Source organism: Pinus tabuliformis, chromosome 6 (genome assembly GCF_031772625.1).
Source record: "Pinus tabuliformis cultivar Carrire ecotype Pingquan chromosome 6, CPIR1, whole genome shotgun sequence".
Lineage (NCBI taxonomy): Eukaryota > Viridiplantae > Streptophyta > Pinopsida > Pinales > Pinaceae > Pinus > Pinus tabuliformis.
In genome coordinates, this window is record NC_142292.1 from 531,630,247 (window position 1) to 531,653,780 (window position 23,534).

At 38.4% G+C, this 23,534-nt stretch overlaps 1 pseudogene; it reads right to left on the reverse strand.

The window, feature by feature from the left end:
• Positions 1-1,073: 1,073 nt before the first annotated feature.
• On the reverse strand, positions 1,074-22,773 carry LOC149259629 (uncharacterized; annotated as a pseudogene).
• Positions 22,774-23,534: the final 761 nt, after the last annotated feature.

Here is a 23,534-nt window from a genome sequence, read left to right on the forward strand (position 1 = left end):
TCTTCTAAGTCATCAGGCATGCAGAAGTGTGACATGATCCTTGCCTTCTGCAATGGATTTCCCATTCATGGTACAAAACTGGTGGATATCTTCTTCATTTGTTCATTTATCATGCTAGAAAAGGCTCAATCCTTATTGTTGTCAACTGTGGGAAATCTATCAGAATATGGTATCCCCAATCCATAATTATCGTGAAGGAGCTATGGACTAGCATCATGTTGAATTCCATTTTGAAAATCCCCATTGTGTTTGTAGGCTAAGTGTTCTTCAACAAGATGACAAGGGCCTTGAAAATTGGGTTGTACATAATCATGAGTGCCACATTTCTAGAAGTTTCTTTCCATCAACCTTCACATTAAAATGACAAAAGCTCTGAGTGTCAGGAAGGTTTCCCTCAAAAACAATTGAGAAGTTATAAAGTGTTATGTTTTTAAACTCAGGAGGACCAAAAATAAGACTTCCATGTTCAGTCACATCAGCCTTTGAATTTCCATCCACATTTTCAAATTCTCCATCACCATCTTCCTCAACGACATTGAGCTTACTTATTATTGTTGGATGTTGATCAAATGAAACAGGTGTGAAGGATGATGCTTTATTTTCTGGACCTTTACTTATCAAACTCTTGCAAAGATCAATTACAGGAGGTAGTGGAACATAATCGGCCAAAATGGAGAGAAGCACACAACATGATCAAAATTTGGAAACCTAAGTGCTCAATTCTTAGAACAGTTACGATATTCAAATTTTGCACTGAGCATAAAAATGTCATCAAAACAAGAAAACTTATAATTTAGAAACTACGATTATTATCAAAATTCAATAGGATTATTAGAAAAACTCAACAAAACTATACATGTACATTAGATTTACAAACTATGATTATTATAAAAAACAATTCACCATAAAATATAAAATAAGTTTTTCAAAAATTATGGGAAGCACTTTTTATCAAAAGTATGTCGTTCAAGCATGTATCTTCCCATGGTAACAATTATATTTGTTCAATCTCTATGATTTTTGAAGTTTCCATTAACAACCAACAAGACCAAAAGGGTAGAAGAATTTCATATTCAGCAAAACAGAGGAGAACAAGGCTTCTACATCCATAACTAACAACTGAATACCCATGTCCATGAAGCCCCTTTCACTGTAACATTTGAAGACATTGGAAGAACTCCTCTTTTTGTTCCCACCATTTTATAATAGTTGAAAGGTCCCACTAGTGACCTTTCTTTTCTTGAAGTTGAATAAAAAACCATGAAAATTTTAGCTGAAAAAAATTATGCTAACCAAAACAAACAAAAAGGATTAGGATATAAAGTTATATTCCATAAAATATTATTGAAATGTGTGAAAGTATTGGTTCATTGGTGAGCTCCATATTATTAATCATTCTATGAATGGTGTGGACTTATACCACTAGAATGTCATGAGTTTCATAGGGATAATTTTTGGTGAAAGAACCAAAAAAACCACTGAAATCAAGTATAAAAACAAAAAAGCATACACATTTCCACTGCTCCTAGTGATTTTGAAGAGGTACCATGGAATAGAATCATCATTTACTTTAACAGGGTGACCAATAATCTTTCCAACCATTGGGATTATAGGTCTCCAAGGAGAATCTTCCACCATGGCTATCTGGTTTGTCTGACATGTAGAAGGATCCAACTTCATCTCCTCCAGGCACAAGGTATAGTTTTCCATGCATATTCTTCCTCTACCACTAAGAGCCATCATAAGAGTAGTCTATCATGCCTTTGAAAAAGAAGCCCTCCACCACTACATGATCAAAGGTTGGCACTACAATGGTAGAAGGTGCCAAGGGAGGTATCTTGTCCTGCATGTAAAACCAGAATTCTGCTTCAAAGGGAACTATGAGTGGTGAATTTTCTGAGCAATACTTGATTTTATTTAGTGGAGGGAAGCCACCCTTGGTGTTCATACATTGAATGTAGGACACCCAATATGCAGTCCCAAAGTTTTCATGGAAGTTGGCCTCTGCCATAACTTGCTTAGTGCCTACAGAATCTGAACCAGACTTTGATGTTATCTAGTTTCATGAAGCCAAGCAGAATGATCAGTCTTTAGTATCCATGAAAGGAATATATTGTATCAAGAATTTAAACATTTCATACCCTCAACATCAAAAGAGAAATCTGGAACTACGATATGGCTTGTGTTCTTAGATAACTGAATATGTAGCTCTAGTTAGCAATTTATATTTTAAAGAACAAATTCCAATTAAAAATAGAACAATGAATTGTTTTCTAATACAGGAAATGTGTACACAAAAAATTGATACAACAAAAACAAGCCACACATATTCTAAGAACATAAACCATTTTTTGAAAAGACCAAAAAAGATAAATGGTAAAACCACGATGCAAAGAAAAAGGTATGGATTGAAAAAAAAGGCATCGCTACAAGAGTTCATTAAAAAAATTAGCTCGAAACCATAAATGGAGACTGTTGCATGCTAGATTCACCAAGAGGCAGGAATTTTCAAATGGTCCCCATTACATCACAAAATTTCAAATGAAACTCATTGTTTTGAATGGTATTATATCATAACAAAGAATGCAAACTACCAATGGGGAAATCAATTGATTTTCTCCCACCTTGGTTTTCTCTCAAAGGAAATTCACTCCTCTTGCTAATTTATTTTGAGAAGGTTACTACCATATGCCTATATTTAGGACACATTTTCCATCTGAATACTGAATTTTTCACGATGCAAATTTTCTTTCATTGACACAAATATATTATCATTACTTTTGGTATATTTCTACTTTAGCTGGGGCACATGTACCCTTGATTTTTACAATATTTATACATTTATATTGGCAAAATGCAAATACAAAATGTCTAGTTGGGTCACATGAAAGTGATTGATCATACAAAATGAAATTTATTGCATTGCTAAAAACCACATTGTATATCCAAATGTATAAGAAAGGGTTGCTTCATCCGAAATGCAATTGCGTGCACCGCTAAAAACTACATTGTATATCCAAAAGTATAACCAAGGGTTGTAGTATAAGTAGAAAAAGAACAATAAGATTCATTCGAACTCTTCTTCCATACCTATGGTAAGATCACATGATGACTGGAGTGATGTCCATACTCTTGATGTTGCAATTTCACTTGGCAGGTGTAAGCCTATGAGAAAAGCAAAGCTATTGGTAAATCTAAGGACTAGTGGTATCAGGTTTTGGTGATGCCAATAATGACAGCCTCCCACTCTCATAAATATGGAATGATATGTTTCAAGTGGACTATCTACATAGTACACTACATCATTTGACAAACACAATGAGGCATGTGTTCTGTTAATGTTGAAGTTTGATTAATATTTATGAATGTGCTAGAGATTGAAGAAAGATTTATTACAGAATTAAATGAATGTTTGAATAACAAGTGAAATGGGACAATGAGTATCCCACCGAAATTTCATTCAGAAGGTGCGAGGGAAAAACGCAGGAGTAAGCGGCGACGGTTCAGAGGATAGTAGAGACGGTTGCTGATGGAGGGCAGCAAGGGAGGGAGCTCGACTCCCTCCTACAAGGACGTGGTTTCCAACAAAGGAAAAACAATGGAAGGTAACAACAAAGGTGTGGCTGGGGAAAAAAACAGAGATAATGCTAAGGGGACAGAGGGGACTAAGACCAAGGCAAATAGCAGCATAAAGGATAAGGAGGAAGAAGACAAAAATCTTGGTTCACGAGAACACAGGCAAAAGGGACCTTGCAAGCCTAAAGTGACAATCACTCCCAGAGTAATATTAAATGACCCTGCTCTGCAAGCGCACAGAGAACACATGGGGAACTATGCCATTATTTGTAAATTCATGGGAATATGGCCCACTGAAAAAGCTTTGCAAATGTGGATCAAGTATCACTGGAAGCCCAAAGGAAGCATTGACCTACATCTTGGGTCAAAGGGATTCTTCACAGTGGTGTTCTCAAACATCGAAGACAAAGACAAAATATTCGAAGGAGGACCCTACTTCTATGCAGCGGCTGGTCTCTATATGAGGCCTTGGATGATGAACTTCGTCCCAGAGCGGGAGACCTTCACCTCGGTTCCAGTATGGGTAAGGCTATATTCTCTACCTCTTGATTATTGGCAAACGGAATCGCTAGCAGCCATTGGTAATAAACTAGGACGTTTTGTCAAAGTTTCTGAAGCCACAAAAAGAAGGAAATATACTTCCTTTGCAAGAATATGTGTGGAAATGGATCTATCAGAAGCTCTTCCGGATGAAGTTATTCTGGAAGTTTATGATGAGGAATGGGTGCAGATCATGGACTACGAGCATATCCCATTCAGATGTCGTAGATGCCATGAACATGGACATCTATTCAGAGATTGCCCTCTCGGTAAAGCAGACAACAAAGAATACCTCAATACCTCAAAGGATACAGAAAGCTTTCAGAAAGTGGCAGGCAAAAGTAAAGGGGGAAAAAGGGGAATGAAGCAACAACAGAACGAAAGGCAGAAGGTCAGTCAGAACAGGTTTCAAGTGCTGGATGAGAATGAGGATAACACGAAGGATGATCAATCTCAGGAGAAAGATCCCAATGAAAAAGAAACGGAAGAAAATATAAAACAATCTCAAGATATGGTTCTTCAAAATGAGACTGTTATGAGTGAGACAGAAATGGAGATGGACCAGGAAATGACCCAAAGTGAACTAGATCTGGAAGATCATGAATTACAGGAAATTTTAGACAAGGAAAACTTGGATCTGGAAGGATTCTTGAGGCAGGGATCCAAGGAAGGAATAGAATCAATACCTCCAGAAGAATGCTCTAGAATACAACAATTATTTTTATGGAAAACCCAAGAAAGAGGATTGGATAAAGGTAAAAGTATTCACAAGCAGGAACACAGAGGGGTGAAAACTATGAAATCAACTCCAGGATTAGCAACTAGAAATCCAGGAAAGAAGAGGGGCAGGAAAAAGCAAAATGAACTCTTGATGGAGTGTGGAAAGCTAATGATAGATTCGGGTAAGATGAAAGACCTAACCAGTTACTCTTTCACCAATCTTTAATTATGAAGATCATTTCTTGGAATATTAGAGGTCTAGGCAGTAAAAGAAAACAAAGAATGTTAAGTCACAGAATGAAACTAGCAACACTAGATATCATCTTTATTCAGGAAACAAAATGTTCCATTCAAAAGTTAAAGCAGATCCATAGCAAATGGATGAACAGTTTTGAGTTTCTTGAAGTGAAAGCGGAAAACACAGCGGGAGGCATCCTCACTCTATGGAACCCCCAAAGAGTTAGTATTTTGGATGTGGAGGCATCAAGAAATTATCTATCTGTAATTATTCAACCAGTGGGAGTTGTGGACACTTTCCTCGCCACAAATGTTTATGGGCCACAAAGAATAGATGAAAAAATAAAACTATTAAACTCCTTGGCACAGCTCAAGAGTAGACATGAAGGAATATCTGGGTCTTGGGAGGAGATTTGAATATGATTAAATCAATTTCGGAAAAAAAAAGGAGGCACCAGATTGCTAAATAAGGACTCAGAACTATTCCAAACCTTTACTGATGACATGATTTTGGTTGACTCGGCAATGCATAATGGCCTTTATACTTGGAACAATAAAAGAGGAGGTAAGGCTCAGGTCGCCTCCAAGTTAGACAGATTTTTTATCTCAGAGGAGCTTATGCTAGCAAATAGAGAGATAACAGCTAAGGTTCTTCCCTTTGGAGGTTCTGATCACTGGCTGATACAAATAGAACTCAAGGGGTTTGATTCTCCCAAGAACAGGCCCTTTAGGTTTGAGAATATCTGGCTCTCCCACCCAGATTTCATTAACAACATTGAAAATTGGTGGGCAGAAGACCTGCAGATCCAGGGCACGAATATGTTCATCCTACACAAAAGACTTCAGCACATTAAATTCAGACTCAAAGAATGGAACAAGGAGGTTTTTGGCAACATTTTTGTGGAGAAAAAGGCAGTGGAAGCCAAACTACAGGAACTCAATCAAGCATTGATCACAGTGGGTTTTGATAAAGACACAAGTCAGCAAGCTGATAAACACCATCAAGAATGGGAGAATTTATGCAAACAAGAGGAAATCTTTTGGAGACAAAAGTCTCGTATTCAATGGCTCAAAGAAGGGGATCGTAATACAAATTTTTTTCATAGATCCACCATAGCCAATAGGGCTCACAACAGAATTTCTGCGATTTTGAATGACAAAGGGCAGCTCCAGACCTCTCACAAGAATATCGAAGAAGTGTTGGTTCAACATTTCAGAAGTATCACCAAGGAAAATAATCCAGACAGGGAGCAATGCATCAGAGAAATTGCAAAGAACATCCCTAAGCTGGTGACTAGAGAGGACAATTTCAACCTGAACAAACCAGTCACTGAAGAGGAAATCAGTGAGGTTATCAAGGACATGCAGAATGGAAAAGCTCCAGGTCCAGATGGTTTCAATGTGGATTTTTTTAAGGCCTACTGGAACATTGTCAAGCAAGACATCTTGAATGTTGTGGAGGATTCCAGAAGAAATAGGACTATTCTAAAAGCCCTCAACACCTCCTTCATCTCTCTGATCCCCAAATAGGATTCAGCCCTAACTGCTGATAAGTTTAGACCCATTGCCTTATGTAATGTGGTTTACAAGATTATATCCAAGGTATTGGCTAGCAGACTCAAACCTCTTCTTCCTTCTTTAATCTCAGGTGAACAATCTGGTTATGTGGAAGGCAAACAAATTCTTAATAATATCATTCTAGCACACGAGACAGTCCACATGCTAACCAGTAAAAAGCAGGCCAGTATGATCATGCAATTAGATATTGCCAAAGCTTATGACAAAGTCAACTGGAGCTATATCAAGAGGATCCTTGCTGCTTTTGGGTTTGATCATAACTGGATCAGATGGGTTATGGCTCTCGTAACTTCTTCCAGCTTTTCTATTCTGGTGAATGGATCTCCCTCAGCTATCTTCACTCCTTCTAGAGGTCTAAGGCAGGGCGACCCACTCTCTCCCTTCCTTTTTATCCTCATGATGGAAGGATTGGGAAGAGCCATTAAGCAGGCTAAAAACTTGGGAAAAATTAAAGGACTTCAATTAACTGAGAATGGCCAGACAATGACTCATCAACAATTTGTGGATGACACAATGCTACATGGAATTCCTACTATCAAAGAAGCTTCAGAGTACAAACAAATTCTGAATAATTTTGCCTTGGCCACAGGTATGGAAGTAAATCTCTCCAAATCAAAAAAAAATTTCTTAAATACTAACATTGCAATTCAGAGAAATATCTCAAGAATTCTGGGCTTCCAAAGGGATTCCCTTCCTTCAAAGTATTTGGGAATTCCCCTTACAGACAAACCCCTGCACAAGAGCATTTGGGAACTGGTACTCAATAAAATGCAAGACAAAGTTAAAAAATGGACCATCAGATCTTTGAACCTGGCTGGCAGGCTGATTCTGACAAAGGTTGTCCTACAGTCAATCCCGGTGTTCTTTTTATCAGCTCTCCCAGCCCCCAAAGGGGTCTTACAACAATTCAGGAATATCCAGAGAGACTTCCTCTGGGGCAAGGAAGAGACAAGGAAGAAATGGGCACTTGTTTCATGGGACAAAATCTGCAAACCGAAGAGTCACGGGGGACTAGGTTTAGATGATCAGGAAATCTTAAGTAATGTACTAGGAGCCAAACTCTGGTGGAGATGGGTCAAAGAACCAGAAGCTCAATGGGCTAAAACCTGGAAAGAAAAATATGCAAGCTCTTGGCAAACTAATGATCTTATTAGAATGTCTGGAAACATAAAGGGCTCTTACATCTGGAATAAAGCCTGGGAAAACAGATGCCTAGTACAGGACCACAGTTTCTGGGAAATCAGAGCAGGGGATCTTGCTCTCTTTTGGGAGGACAAATGGCAACAAGAACCAATGCTACTAAAAGATGACTATAAAGACCTCAAGCAGGAAACATATTCCCAGGGACTAACCAGAGTTAAAGATTTCTGGAATCCTCCTTACAGCTCGGAAAAATGGAGAAATTGGAGAAGCATATACTGTAGTGATGACAGTCCCCTAAAAATAAAAGCCAAGGAAATTATGAGCACACTAAAACAAAGGAAAATCTTGGTAATAGAGGGGCAAGATCAGTTAAGATGGGGCCTCAATAAAGAAGGCTCCTTTAATCTTAAGGAAGCTAAGAAGATTCTCCTGAACCTGGATTCCAGCACTGCAACAAATTCTTGGAAACAACTCTGGAGCCAACAAGGGTGGATGAAGATCAAGCTATTCATGTGGTTAGTGCACCATAAGAAAATCTTAACTTGGGACAACATTAGGAAAAAAGGGATTATTGGGCCCTCTAGATGTCAGCTATGTGAAGCTCAAGAGGAAACAATGGAGCATATTCTTAACAGTTGCACCTTTACCACCTGGGTGTGGGACTCTTTTGCAACCATTTTTCAACAGACAGATCGAGATAAAGAAAGCATCACAAATACCCTGATCAAGTGGAGAAGGAACTTTTCGGAAAATGAGATTCTCAATCTGGCATGGGCCTTTACACCTAGCTTCATCATCTGGAATGTTTGGAAAGAAAGGAATAAAAGAATTTTCAAGGATGAAAAATCCAGTCCTCTTCACTTGTTGGATCTGATCTTGAAGCAGATTAGAGAGACAGTTGGTACAACTGTTTGCAATTTTCCCAAAAACTCGCCCACTATAAATGAGATGAGAACCCTCAGGCAACTAGGATTGCAAGAGACCATTATCAATGGACTCAGAAGAAAAGAAGGAATTTTGGGAAAGGAAAAGGATTTCTGGCAGCCTCCGCCGAAAGGCTACCTGAAATGCAATATAGATGGGGCTTCGAAAGGCAACCCTGGAATGGCTAGTTATGGTGGAGTGTTAAGAGATGAAGATGGAATCATAAGCTTCATTTTCCACTGCCACTTAGGTAAAGCCACAAATAACATGGCTGAATTAATGGCCTTGGAACAATGCCTGGAACTACTGAATCAAAATCATAACTCAAATGTCATCATAGAGGCAGACTCAGAAATCTCTATAAAAGCTATGAGAAGAATCAGTTGTGGAGCAGCGCCGGAGAAGGTCTCAAAACATTGGAGACTAATACAAGTGTATCAAAGAATACAAAAACATCTCCTGAGTCTAAGAACTATTAGTTTCAGACATGTTAGATGAGAAGCCAACAAACTAGCGGATACTCTTGCCAATCAAGGAGTGTTTAATACAGAAAATAGATTTGAGATGAAATGGAAGGAAATGTCTTTGGGAAGAGTAAAAGCCCTTTTTGAGGAACAAGCAGCTGAGGATAGAGAACTCTTCAAACATTGGGCCTGAAGGAAAGCAAACATTTGATGAGGTCTAATCAAGTTCGATCTCAGTTCTCGGGGTGGCTATGGGTAGACAAACAGGTTCGAAGTTGTCTTGTTTCTCCCCGATGGAAAGGGACTAGGCCCCTTCCTCTTCAGATTGCTCAGCAGGTTCTTTCCACAGTCAACGGAGGTCTCTGTGGCTTGTTTTGTTTCTCGGTGATGACGATTCCCCTTCATTCCTCTTCCTAGTTGGAAAACCAGGATAAAGTGGTTTACAGGTGATTGCGCTGATTTGGGATGGTAAGTGGTTTAGTTTTTTTGGGAGTGATACCATTAGACTACTGCCACGTGGCCAGAGCGAGGTGATGATACCACCCTCCATCGCGAGTTAAGTTTCGCACATGTTAGGTGGTGCGATATTTCGGGGTGCCGTCTGATTTCATGGGGTTGTATTAACCATCAGATCTGTTGGTGCTTTTTGGTGGGGCCACAAGTCTTGACGGGCTTATCGCATGAGTGACGTGGATGTTTATTTGCCGTAGATCAGGCTTTTGTTTTGTATGGTTCATCCTAAAGTTTGGAATGAAAAATTTTGCTGTCTGTTGTAGCGGGGTGATGCTTTATGTTGGCATCATGCCCTTGGTTTCCTGGTCACCTCTTGGAGTTCAGGGTTTATGTATATTCTGTAAATTTATTCTTGAGATAATGAAATAGAAGGAACTACTCTTGCTTAAGCAAAAAAAAAAGAAAAAAAAGAATAACAAGTGAAATGGAACAAATTGTAGAGGAGTAAATGTGTGTGGGAATTTTGTATGGGCATTGCTAACTAACTTTGAATGGATATATGTTTGGCCTTTATTACATGGATTTCATGGAAAAACAAAAACAATACCCAAAACTATCTGAACAATGGTATCACAAATAGAGTGGGGAAAGCATGCCTCATCTATCTTGAGAGAGAAATTTAAGCATCTACACTAGCATGCTTAAAACCTTCACAAAGGAGGTGCACAAAAAAAAAAAATTCACTCATAGACAACAAATATTACAAGATTGGTGTAGAAATCTTATTAGAGAAACCAAAAAGTTACAAGATAAAGGCATGATGCATAAAACCAAAAATCTTATAGGGTGCATGAGTCTTTTCCCTTCTATAGAACCAATCCTTCATAGTTTGTGCATGAGCTAGCATCACAGTATTTCCAAAATTATTTCTTCTAAGAAGATAAAGGCTTTCACTTAAAGTCTTCAAACACCATACTAGAAAATTCATATCTAGGTCCATCAATCATGGACAGGGGTGTAAATATGTTTGATATGGTAATCTTAGCTATTATATTCAAATTAATTTGATATTCCAAAGTTTTCCAAAATTATGAAAATGTAGTTTGTAGTAACCAAGAAATCAATGCATAGGGTTGCAAGAAATGGATCTTCGTTTCAAAAAGTTCCTCAGTATATTGGTCACTGTGCAAACCTAGTAAGAAACCTACTAAAAATAAACCTTTCGTACAACACAACAACCATAAAAAACCTTGTTATACTGCAGCTTGTTTACATGCATGTACAGACTATAGACCCATACAGCAAGGAGGGCAATGCTACAGTATGTGTTGTAACTCAAATTGACCCAAAAAATAAATAAATTGCCTCTTCTATATTGGCTCAAACTCTGTTGGCTTTTTATCTTCTTCAAATCTATTTGGGTGTTCTCATTAATTTGAAATGTCACAACTCTGTTCAACATTTTCTATCAACAATATGTGGAATCAAGCCTATGTACTTGTATTTGGTGTAAACCAGACACTACATCATTCATCATATTACCATCAAAGGGAACAATCTTTAATGTTGTGCCTGGAAGTTTTGAAATAGTTAGGACTGTTGGCATTATGAGACAAGTTTTGTCCTTGATGGCAAATCACACAGATGACAGATCATAGTGCAGCAGGTCAGCAGCAAGGATTTGATGATCAGACTACAAGAATGACGAGAAAATATATATATATGCAGGTTCATCATGACCGAGCCGCGTATACACGCGGGTTAGACGTTACAAAGGCGCGTATGCGTATACACGCACTTTCATGCAAGGAAAAGCGCGTATATGTTGGAGAACTTACTTTTGGTAGTTAGTCCTTGGTATTTGAACCTATGGTTTTGGACCATAGTATCTCGTCAGATGTGTTGATCCCAAGTATTGGGTCCATGGTATTGGTTTGTTATGGTTTTGGACCATGGTATTGAGCAAGGCCTAAGACTATAAAAGGAGAAGAAGATCATTAGGCAAGCGTATGGAAAAAGTCTTGAATATCTGATGAAGCATGAGATCTAGTTTGCAGGTTAAGGGTTGATGATGCATTGCTTGATCTGAGGCAAGGAGGGATCTCACCGATTGACGGAGAACAAGATCTAAGGATAGATCGGGATCAAATGGTTTGAAATGAACTATCTCTATATGATTGATTATGTTTATTCTAGATGCATGTAATGATATGAACTGGGTATAACTTAAGTTTGAAATCGCTGCAAGTCATGATTGAATATTTATAGATATGTATAGGGTTGGTTTTGGTGTAAGAGTGTATGTACGCGGGTTTGTTTCATTGTAGTAGCATATACGATTTGAGCTATGATGTTTGAAGTTACAGGTGGTTCTGGTTGTTGATGAGTTTTGATGACAGTTTAATGGTGTCAGTATTCTGCATATCCTGTTTGGTTGATTGTGTTTAGCTTCAGTATTGATGGATGAGAACTAATATTGGATCAGGATCATAATGACTCATATTTATGTGATCTGATGGACTAGATCTGGGTGCTAACACACATATTATCCTTGTATATGTAATAATCTGGATATGTCTGAAGACAGGAAGTGCATCAAGTTATAAGTAAGCAATTGATGACATATACGTTGGTTCACCTTGGTGAAGTTGCGTATACACGCTGGTTCAGCACTTCCAAGTAGCGTATGCACTCTGATGCATGATTTTGATGATACAGTTGGTTCTGAATATTGTTGCAGAGTTCAGTGTTCTGCTCTGTGTTTTGGTGACTGTGTTGTTGACAGGGTTTCAGTGTTTCAGTGATTCAGAAATTGATGATGCTAGTATTGACTGTTTTTTGCTTCAATGATATTTATGGGTCCAGTATGAAAATTTGATGAAACGTGGCCTTCAGATTATAGTGTTGTGCTTCAGGAGTATCCAGTCTGAAAATGTATGAAATGTGGTCCCTGGAGGATGAAAGGAGATTGTAGGCCAGTGCCTACGTACTAGTACATCAGCTAGTACAAGAGCAAAGGGGGTGGTAGCTCCCTTCCAGTAGCAGCTAGAGAACAAGTGAAGATTGGAGCATTCAGTAGGCAGGCACCTACGTACTAGTAAATGGATCAGCTAGTACAAGAGCTAAGGGGGTTGTAGCTCCCATCCAGGAGAGTCTAGAGAATGAGAGAAGGTTGTAGCCTTCTGCAGGTAGAAGCCTGTGTACTGGTATAAGACTGCACCAATATAGAAATATTGTAAAATGAAGTTTCTTATTAAAAGAAGATAGAGACGACTTGCAGCAGGTGGTTTTCACCCACATTGGGTTTCCACCTTATATCATGGTGTTCATGTGTGCTTCTTGTGTGTGATGATCTGTTCTGTTTTACTGCACCTGCTTACTATACATATGGTTAATGAAGTTCTGATGCACTAACTAAAGATCAACATTTAATGGATTAACTGAATCATAAGTATTCTGGATATATGCTAGTTGCATTAGACACAGTTGCATATACACGCAGGTTCCATTAACTGAACTAGCGTATATATATCTAAGTATGGAAATGAAAAAGTTTTATTGATTTGATAATACTGATTCACCCCCCCTCTCAGTATTATTTCAAACAAGAACGACTCACCAGTATGATTCATAGCTATTTTCTCTTTTCTTTTGCTGGAATTGAAAGCATATTGATATTGGCACTAGAAACAGAAATTTCTTAAGGCATATGGGCAGTGCATAATGCAACTGTAGTGGGTACCACCATAGTTATCATTTAGGGTGGAATTGGTCCCATAAGGATTTCTACCAATGACTTACATGTGCTTAATTTAAATCATTTAAAATTAAAATGGTATAGGGTGGTTGTGCAAGGACCTGGGACAAAATTTTAAATCCTCAAAAAGGTGAATGCATTAAGAATAATAACCTTTCTAAGACAACTGAAATAAACAAGCTCGTGGTAAAGAAAGTGATTAGGTGCTATACGTTTGATGGAATTCATGATAGCTATAGGCAAGGCAGTTTCCAAGTTGCAACTAGACCATGGTTTGGTTATGGCAATAGATCCAACAAAGAGAAATAGGGTTACCTCCGCTTTTGAACAAGATGCAACTCACAAACTAAATGTTGCCAGGGCTTGGGACTTCAATGATGGCTAGTACAAGGTATTGTAGACTTCACCTGGTGAAAATGGTTTCATTGATGTAGGAGATTCTTGCGAAGTGAAATATGTTTCCCTATATGGTGGCTATATACTAGATCATGTAATCTTAACCATGTCATTGGAACCCAGAGATAATTATGAAGTTCAAGTTCAATTTTCTCTTGAACATGGAATTCTTACAATGTTGGGTATCATATCTACACAGAGGTTGCCTTACCCTTCTAGTGCATTTGACATTGGCTCAGATAGAAAAATGATGTCATTCTGAATAACATTTACGTTTAGCAAACGATTAAGAGGGCCACTACAAAGACACAAGTTTCTATAATTTGGGATTTTATATAGTATTGGGTTGAGAACTTAGAGCGAACATCAGTTTATGTAATTAATTTATTTCTAGTTCAAAACCAAAACAATGTCAGAAGGATGTCATAACAGTTTCCCAGAAAAATCGTCTCATGACATTGTATTGAGTGCCAAAAAGGTCAATTTGTATGTACGATTGATTCCTATTTGGGTAACCTGTTCAATGTATGGGGTTGTATTTGCATATTGTTCAACTTTCTTCATAAAACAGGGAAACGCAGTGGATAATGATTAGTGAACATATTAAGATACCTCCTGCATCCTTGTAGTGTTTCATAGCCTTTAGTATTATTATGCTTGTTCCTGTGTCTAACTGGATCTTTGTTCCACTAGCCAAAAATTTTACAGGTCTCAAGCACAACATTATGATGCTCCAAAGGATAGGATTTGGGACATTTTTATATGTTCTTTCCATGATAGTTGCAGCATTCACAGAACTCAAAAGACATAAAGCATCAAAGGATAATGTTTTAGTAGACCTACCCAATGCAAAAATTCCAACGACTATCTTATATTTTCTTCAACCATACATTCTTAACGGAATATCAGAAATCTTTGCAATTAGGTCAAGTACAAGCAACAATGAAGTTTATGAAATTTGGGGCAAAACTAGACACCTTCTACATTGAAGAAGCTGCCAGAGGAAATGGAAAAGGGAAACCTTATAGACAAGCTTGAGATCTTATTCAACTCATGCATCCTTCATGATTGGAAGGATTCAATCATCACGTTGCAGACAACCAACACTCTCTTGCCTTGATATGAAGATCTCAAAATTATCAATCAGTGTATTAATGCAATTACATGTAAAGCAATGGTGGATCCATCAAAGGTAAAATTATATTACAACCATAGTAGAGGCCAAAAGTATTAGAAGACATTGGAGAGTGTTTCAAGCCCTTCATTGAGTGAACTTCATATCTGGAGATATTACATCAACCCAAGGATTCAAATGATTTTGTGTGATTGTGGTTTTTTTCATTTGAAAAGCTCTATAAGAGCGGTATACCCATGCCAGAATACTTTGGAAGTGTTATGTCTTGTTTAGTATCTTCTTTTGGATATTTAGAAGATTTACTAAATTCTTGGCCCAATTCAATGGGGTAAGTTTCCCTAATGGATTGCCCAACAGACATTTGTGATGATAGAACAAATAATGTTTTCATGTTATAATTTTTTAGAATTTCAGCAATTATTGCAAGCTTTTCCATGAAATTTTGTTCAATATTAGGAAAACAAGGAGCCTATTACAAATTTGGACCCAAATTTGTAGTTGTTGGTCCTAAATTGTTAAATTTGGAAACTAGGGCCAAACTCCACCTTGGACAACTCATATGATGCAATTGATATTTTTACTGGATTCCTATTTACGAAAGGTGTAGGACTGATCTGAAGATCATCTCATTATGACGTGTACAAATGGCATTATGAATTTATTTCTATTATGGACAAATTGTCAAGGTCGGCCAACAAACTTATGTAGGCTCAGAAGCCCAAAAGACATATCTTTTCATCCTCAACATTGCATATAAATAGAAGGTGAATCTACCTCATTTGGACAGCATTCATTCTTACACGTATCTCTCTCTCCTCATCTAATTGGGTCGTACAACTTCAAGGCCGCCTTTTTCTCCTCCACACATGCAAAGTTTGATTGTGATTTTCTATTTTGGGCGTTGCCCAAATTGCAGGAAGGTTTTACCAGCATTGGGTAGGCAGCAGTTGATTGAGTTTGACTACGTTTTTCTTGGGGAATATTCTATTTGGGAGGCCACATTTTTGGGCATATAAATCGAGGCATTCAGATTTGTTTGACCAGTGCTGACCACAACAAGTTTAACCGCAGTTTTTACTCTACATTGACCAAGTTTGACTAATATTTTTGGGACTGTTTTGGGCTGATTCGAACTATGCTTGGACGTTGAGTTGACTAGGTTTGACCGAGTTGATTTGGAGGAGATATTCTACCATGTTGACCAATGTTGAAATTCTGGTTAGGGCATCATGTCGACTGCTACTTGACTAGATAGATTTTGACTGTGATTGGGCAAATAAATTTGTATGTTGTACTCTCTCTCTCTCCTGAACTTTTGAAGAATAATAAGATGTGATCAAAAGGTTTCTCCACATTAGGGTTTTTCCCTGGCATCTGCCAAATATTGTGTCCTCTTGTCTTAGCTTGTCTTCTAGTTATTGTTTATGTTCTATCTACATTTTACTAGTATGTTAATGTGACTGCTAATCTGGAAATTGATATTAGGATAATAAGAAAATTGAAGTAAAATTTTTCTTAAGCATAGAACATACCATTGTTATCTAAAAATAACATGGTATTAGAGTTGAGGTGAAGACAAAGCCCAAGAAAGAGTGATAAGATAAATCACTAAGATTTATTGATCAAGGACAAGAGTCAATAGCCTCCACATCTTACTTCAGATCTGATGACAATCTTCATGATAAGTTTGATTATCATGCATGGAAGATGTCTCTTGATTTGACTTTAGAAGAGCAAGATTCTATGGACTATGTGCAGGGAACAATGACTGAACCTCCTTCAAATGCACCAACTGCTACTAAGACAAAGTACAAGAAAGGTGAATCAAATCCAAGAAGATCATTGAGGATTTTATTCATAAGAATTTAGTTGCTTACATATCCAATTTGAACACATCAAAGGAGATATATGACAAGTTGGTTGGCATGTTCAAAGCTAGCAATGCAAACCAAGTCCTTTTTCTCAAGAACAAGTTGAAGGACATAAAGAAGGGAAAAGGTGAAGATATCCAATCCTACTTCATGAGGATTACCGAGATAAAAAATGATCTACTTTCAATTGGAGAAGTTATTGCTGATAGGGAGCTCACTCTCATTTCCCTTGGATGTCTCCCTCGTGAATGGCATGTGTTCAACACTACTATCCTCAATAATGACATGATTCTAGGTTTTGAAGAATTTCTAACTAGATGTTGTCAAGAAGAGACAAGGATCATGGAAATAGACATGCCTTCAAATAGGAATGTTCCTACTGCATTCTCCGTTCATGCTAAAAAGATGAACAATGCAGGTTCAAAGAAGCAATGTCAAGGAAGAATGAGATTAAAAAATGGAAGGAAGGGAAGATTCTTCATTTGTAACAAGTTTGGCCATTACGTTAGGGAGTGTCCTAATAGAAGGGATACACCTCATGATGATGACAACAACAACCACAACAAATTTAGGGGCAACAACAATCAAAGGAATGGCAGGTTTAACAACAAAGGAAAAAGGAATTCTTCAGCTACTCAACCTAGAAATGATTGACCTCCCAAAATATCAAGAAACTCCAGGTATGATAAATATAATGTTATAGATAACAAGCAAAAATAATTTTATCTTATATCTTCCCTCTATATTACCTCTCCTTCGGACACCATGGGAAATTGGTTGATTGATAGTGGTGTCTCAAGGCACTTCACTCGGTACAAGGAGGCTCTTTCAAATTTGATAGAAAAGGATACAAATTTTGAAATTATCCTTGGAGACAATGCCACCTATCTTGTGAAGGGAGTTGGAAATGTTACCCTTCAATTGAATCAAGGTAACATCGTTCATCTACAAGAAGTACTATATGTACCCGATCTAAAGAAGAACCTGGTATCTATCTCAGTGATGGAAGACAAAGGATTCAAGGTGACATTCATTGATGGAAATGTTTGTGTTTGGAAATGAAAATTTAAAGAATCATTTACTCTTGGATTCAGGGTTGATAGCCTATATCAAGTTGGAGTAAGTCCATTGGGAGGTATGTCTTGCAGCACATCTCTTCAAAATGAACTATGGCACCGGAGGTTTTCCGATATTCATTATAAGGTTCTACCCGATGCAAGGAATATGGTTACAAGTATTCCCGAATTCAAAATAGAACATGAAGGTATTTCTCAGGGATTTGTCGAATGAAAATATACAAGGGGACCATTACCCTCAAGTGATAGAAAGACTAGTGACATTTTGCAATTGGTTCATTCTGATCTATCTGGTATGTTTCCCGTGACATATTTCAGTGGATATTTATATTATGCTATCTTTGTGGATGACTTCTCTTGCAAAACTTGGATGGACGAAGTGTTATCATGGTTCTGTTCTTTCAAAGCCTTGGTTGAAAATCAAACTAGGAAGAATATCAACATAATAAGGACTGATAATGGAACCAAATATGAATCAAATGAATTGAATGACTATTGTAGAAAAGATGGCATTAAGAGGGAGACTTATACCACATATGCTCCTGAGAAAAATGGTGTTGCGGAAAGGAAGAATCATCTATCATAGAAGCCACTTGTGCCATGCTACATGATCAAAGTCTTTCGAAGTTTCTATGGGGTGAAGTTTCCAACACTGTCGTGTACATTAAAAATAGATTCCCTCGTCAAGTGTTGGACTCCAAAAGTCCTAAAGAAGTTTTCACCGGTAAGAAACCTGATGTTTCTCATTTTAGAATTTTTGGTAGTCCCGTGTATTTTCATGTGCCGAAAGAAAAGAGAAGAAAATTGGATGCATTTGGGAAGAAAGGAACATTTGTGGGCTACAATGAAACTTCCAAGGAATATAGGATCTATGTGCCTGGTCAAAAGGAAGTGGAGATAAGTCATGATGTCACCTTCAATGAAGATGTTTCCCTTGGGAAGATTAGCAACCTTCCTATTCCAAGGAAGGACAAAGACAAAGATATAGGAAAATAGGGAGAAAAGCAGGATGAGTCGATTCCCACTGTTCAAGAACCAATGTATCCGATTGATCCACCTCCTCATGAGTCCTCCCCCTCTAAAAGGAGACCCTCATGGCTTAGGGAAACTCTCGAAGATGCTAAGAGACATATTGCACCAAGGGGGACATTTCATGAAAGTAAGAAGCCGAATAGGTACCAAGGGTACTTAACTTCCATGAGCACCATTATTCAATCTGAGCCTTGCTCACTTGAAGAAGTTGTGAAGCACCAAGTATGGAAGGATGCTATGAATGAAAAGTATGAATCGATTATGAAGAATGATTGGTGAGCACCAGTATTGCAGCAATAATGCTGCAACTCTTAGGGCTTCCTACTTTACTTTTATCAACCCGGTAATTCGTAACAAACTTGGAAGCGATGGTGCTATATGCACAAGTACTAGCTCTTACTGTAGGCTGTCACTTGGTCAGCTGGCACAAGATCACTAGGAGCTTAAGCCAACTTCTATGAATTTTCAGAGGAAGCTTTTAACTATGATCAAAGAAAGCTAACTCTATGGAGGCTATTCTATTTGTATAAAGAGAAAGAAGACTGGAATGTAAGGCAAACCCTAGTGAACCCTAATTTATCCAACTAACCCTACTTTTGCAGAAAAAGAGATAGAAACTAATGCAATGAGTGCCATTGACTACTGAAAAAGGTAAATTACATTTATTCAAGCTACTTCTGAAAAGAAATGATAAGAAAACATCTTTTTGTGCTTTTGAGTGTTTTTATGTGAAATTATTATGCTTGTAATTTATCTGGTTGTGATTGTGCAGAGGTTTGGTGGCGAAGGAAGATGGAATTGGTTTTTGTAGAGGTGGAGGAAGGTGTGGAGAGGTCCTAAGAAGCCCCTAGTACCCTTCTAAATACTTCCATTGCAATCAGATTTCGAAAAACCACTTACAGGGAATTCTACAGGAGGTTGCAGGGGATCTACAGGAGGATCTACAGGAGGAGGCCGAGAGCTATTTTTGGAAGTTTGAAGGTGGAAAAATGATGGAAAAGGGTAACTGAAGGCTAGATGAAGGTGTTGAGGTGTCTGGATCTTGTCAAGGAAGATCAAGAGGGAACATGATGGTTGGATTTGTTCAAATGGCAAGAGGGAAGCTTATGGAGAAAAATGCAGAAATTAGGGTAGATTGGTGAAATGTTGCGAATGACTTGGGAAATATATGAGAAGTGAGCTGATGCTGGCTGCTTTATGGATGTATGGTGAGCTGAGGTGTCCTGCAAGAGATCTGCACATCTACTTACAAAAACTGATCAAAGAAAGGACTAACTATACCATGAAAACAGAAATTTCTCTAGCTTGACCTAATTTCTGACCTACAAACAGAGAATGCTGAATAGTAACCATTGAACAGAAAAGAATGTAGAGAGATCTATTGTAAAAGAACAAGAAATTATCTAGGCAACTGAATTTGAAGCAATACATTAATCTTTCCAAATCAAGTCATCACACTAGAAATTGCATGGGAGAGCAAAACTGTGTTTTTTGTGGCAGCAATAGTGCCTTTACCTCAAATCATAGTCCCAGAAAGGGAGAAAGGAGATCAAGGTCTACTGGTGGCCTTTTTGAATCTTAGTATGTCATTGCATTAACCTACTTGAGCAACTGAAACCAAAAACTGCTATGCAAACCATCAAAAGCAACCCAATCTAACAAAGTCAAATGAATCTATGTAACAGAAATTAACTCATGAACTGAAGCAAAAACATATAAGTACAAAGCAAGAGGTGTTAGGTAGCTTGGGTTGGGCCCTAACCCAAGAGCTTCAGCCCTCTGAAAGAGATCAGTACTGGCTCAGGAAATATTTCATCTTCATTATCAAAAATAATAGTCACATTACATGAACTTCTCTAAAAAAGAAACTCGAAAATGAGCTGAACAAGTGATGCACAAAAGTATGAAAATTCTACTAATTACTGGCTAACTTACTAAGGCTCTAAGCCCCCCCTATTTATACAAATGGAGTCCTCCAACAGTGCTCCTAAAATCAAGGAGCTCGGCTTCCCAGAATTGGAGATAAACAACAATCCTTCTTTACTTGCTCGGCTGCCCCTTGGATGTATCAATGTGGACCTTTGTGCTCCGAGTTGTTGATGGAGGATTCAAGGAAAGGGGTCATTAATGAAGGAGACATCCTCTACAGATCCTCTTCCCTATTTTACTCGATTATTTGCTACCATTTGCTCATAAATCCCTTGACATTGTCCAAAATTGACCAAAAAAATGCATAAAGCACACATTAGACTACATGGAAAAATGACTAACCCAATTCACTCTATTAGCATAAATATATTCAAAAACATGCAATAAACTAATGAGAATGGTGGATTAAGTTGAATTAAGAGGCAAAATGAGCCCATATAATTACCCATTTATGGGGCTCATCATCACCCCCTACTGAATGGGTTGCTCATCCTCTGAGCAACTAGTCTAACTCTTCATCCTTGATGGCTCTGATAGATTCCCTGACATCCCATGCTTCTGATGTGATATCTTCCTCTTTATCATGGAATCCTACCTTTCTATCCACCTCTTCCCACTATTTCTGTTCTTCCTCCTCTTTTACTCCTTCCAGCAGTCCTAGTAGCAGTGGAGGACTGAATTTGAGGCCAATCCAATTGGCCTTCAAACTTTGCATAGAGTGCTTATATAGTGGCACTCTCCTCAAGGCTTCTCTCATCCTGTTTAGGGAGTGATACTCCCTAATCTGTAGCTTGTGTGGCATTGTGTTCCACCTTCTCATGCAGACGTGAATGCAGTCATCTCCAAACAATCTCTCCATGTCCTCGAAATGTGCAATAGCCTGGGCCTACTCATCGATATATTTGGGGACACTTTGAGGATTAGCTGCAAGGTGTTGGTGCACATAGATGAGAGCCATGGGGTCTGCTGGTTCTGCTCTAACCATCAAGGGTTCATTCAGCTCTTTTTCCATGATTTTCTAGATTTCTGTTGCCCTTTTCTCTTCATGGCTCATCCAAGATGCCATGGCCATCAGCTGCAAGTCTCCTAACACAACATTGGGATCCCATAGGTTCATATCAGTAAGGTCCATGTTATGCAAGTAAGACTCTGCCAGCTTCGCTTTGTTCTCAACTGAACTATGATCACATAGATTCATGAATTGGCCATAATCCTGAAAAGGTATTGTGCCCCTCTGGGCCAGTGTCTTGATCTGAAATTGGAGCCATTGATCCTTGAGGTACACTGCATATGATTTGGCTGGCTGCCTGCACTGTAATGCCTCCATAGCCCAGCTGGCCATGCAGGCTAATTAGGCTTCCCTTTCATGTAGCTTCCTTCTTAAGATCAATGTCTCATTTTCTACCTGGGGTTCCCTTTCCTGTCGCTATCTTATTAATGTCTCACTGTCTACCTGGGGTTCCTTTTCCTGTTGCTGTCTTTTTAAGATTGACAGCTCATTTTCTGCCTAGGGTTCCCTTTCTTGCAGCTTCTTCTTTAACATTTCATTTTCTGCCTCCAATTGAGCTCTTCTGATGCTTTCTATATGCTTGACCATGCTCAATTCTTTGCCCATTTCCCTCAATTTGTTTTCCATGTGCCCAATGTCTTCCACCCCTTTTGATTTTGCAATCTGCATCCATGTATGGGTCCTTACTTTTTCTTTTTCCAACTCAAAGAAAAGAGGGACTGCAAAATTTTGTGGGATGATTTTCCCTCCTTCTAGAAGGTTGTAATAAGAGCCTAAATTAAGCTGAGGCTTAGGCTCTGGTATCTCTTTTGCCTTATCTTTCTCCTTGGTCTGTTCTTCTGCCTTCATTTCAAGATTCTCAGTCTCTTGAAGCTTTTTCAATGTCTCCTGCAGAGCAGTCTGCACCTCCTGTAGGACTATTTTAGAGTCCATGAGTTTGATCCTTTCTTTCCAAGTAGAAGCTCTAGGACTTCCCCTTTCATAGGTAATGGGGGTTTTGGATGGAGATTCCTCCTTTTTTGCAGTAGGGGCATCTTCAATGATGATGGGTTCCTTTGAAGGTGGCTGATGCTTCCCCATCTTTACTCTGGTGCTTTTTCGAGCCTTTAAGTACATGGATGGTTGTCTCTTTCTTTTTCCTTTGGTCTTGGTTGGAGTACTAAGTGTAGCAAGAACAACTGTTGCCTCCCTTGCTACTGTCCACGAGACACTTCTTTCTGCTTTGCTTCTTCTTATTCATCTGCTATTTTTCTTGCTTCTGCTGGTTTTGCTTTTGCTATCTCTGGTTTTGTTTGCTCCTCTTCTTGCTTAGCTTCTGCTTTTCCTGTGGCAACCTTTTTCTGAACTGTCTTAGGCTTCTTCCTTTCAGTTCTTGGCCTCTTCTTTTTCTCTGTTGTGGTTTTACCCTTTTCTGCTTTTGATTCTTTCTTCTTCTCTGCTTTAGGCTTATCTTTGGTGGTGTCATGTTTCCCTTTTTCTATCTGGTTTCCTTCTTTCTCTGTGTGGGGTTCCTCTTCTTCCATTTGAGTGTTCTTTTCTTCTTCATGGATTCCCTTCTTAGCTTCTCCTTTTTGTTCTTCCTCTTCACTTTCAGACGGACTAAGGTCATAGGTGAGAGTTTCTATATCATCCTCTTTAGTCATGTTTCTGAAAATTTCCCAGGCTATGGCGATTGTGAAAGTGTGGAGGGCATC